The following is a 532-nucleotide window of genomic DNA, read 5'->3' as shown; positions in this document are numbered from 1 at the left end:
TTGCTTGAGAGAATATGTCCAACATGAAAGTAACAATAACTTGGAAGGTTGGTGGTCAGATAGTCAATCACGACATTCAGTTGAAGGGAAACTCATTGTTGCTTAGTGCTTACTATTTGCAGAGTTTGCTGCCTCCATCTTGCCATTTTCAGTCACTATCTGCTCTTATTGAAAGTGATTGTGGCCTAACAAAAGTCTTATTGCAACCATAGTGGGATATCGAAGGTCATCGGCATTTCTTAATAGATGGATCTTTTTCGAGCTTGTTTGAGATACTTCATTCAGACACATTTATACAGGTATCTGACAATGAGAAAGGAAATGACAAAGAGATATGTGAAGATTTTTTAATCATTGTGCATCTTGAAATTAGTGGTGACGATATAGGACAACTCAAAACTCAGTCAATTGTCATTTGGATTCAACAAAATCCAGGGGCAAAAAAGTTAAATGATCTGTTAACATTATGTGGAGCTCCTTTGCAAGTTGCTGAACTTCCACAACATTATGATGGAAATTTGTGTTTTGAGTT

The sequence above is a fragment of the Adiantum capillus-veneris genome, chromosome 7 (assembly GCF_014529385.1).
Source record: "Adiantum capillus-veneris isolate H3 chromosome 7, ASM1452938v2, whole genome shotgun sequence".
NCBI classification, from domain to species: domain Eukaryota; kingdom Viridiplantae; phylum Streptophyta; class Polypodiopsida; order Polypodiales; family Pteridaceae; genus Adiantum; species Adiantum capillus-veneris.
This window is presented reverse-complemented; position numbering follows the sequence as displayed.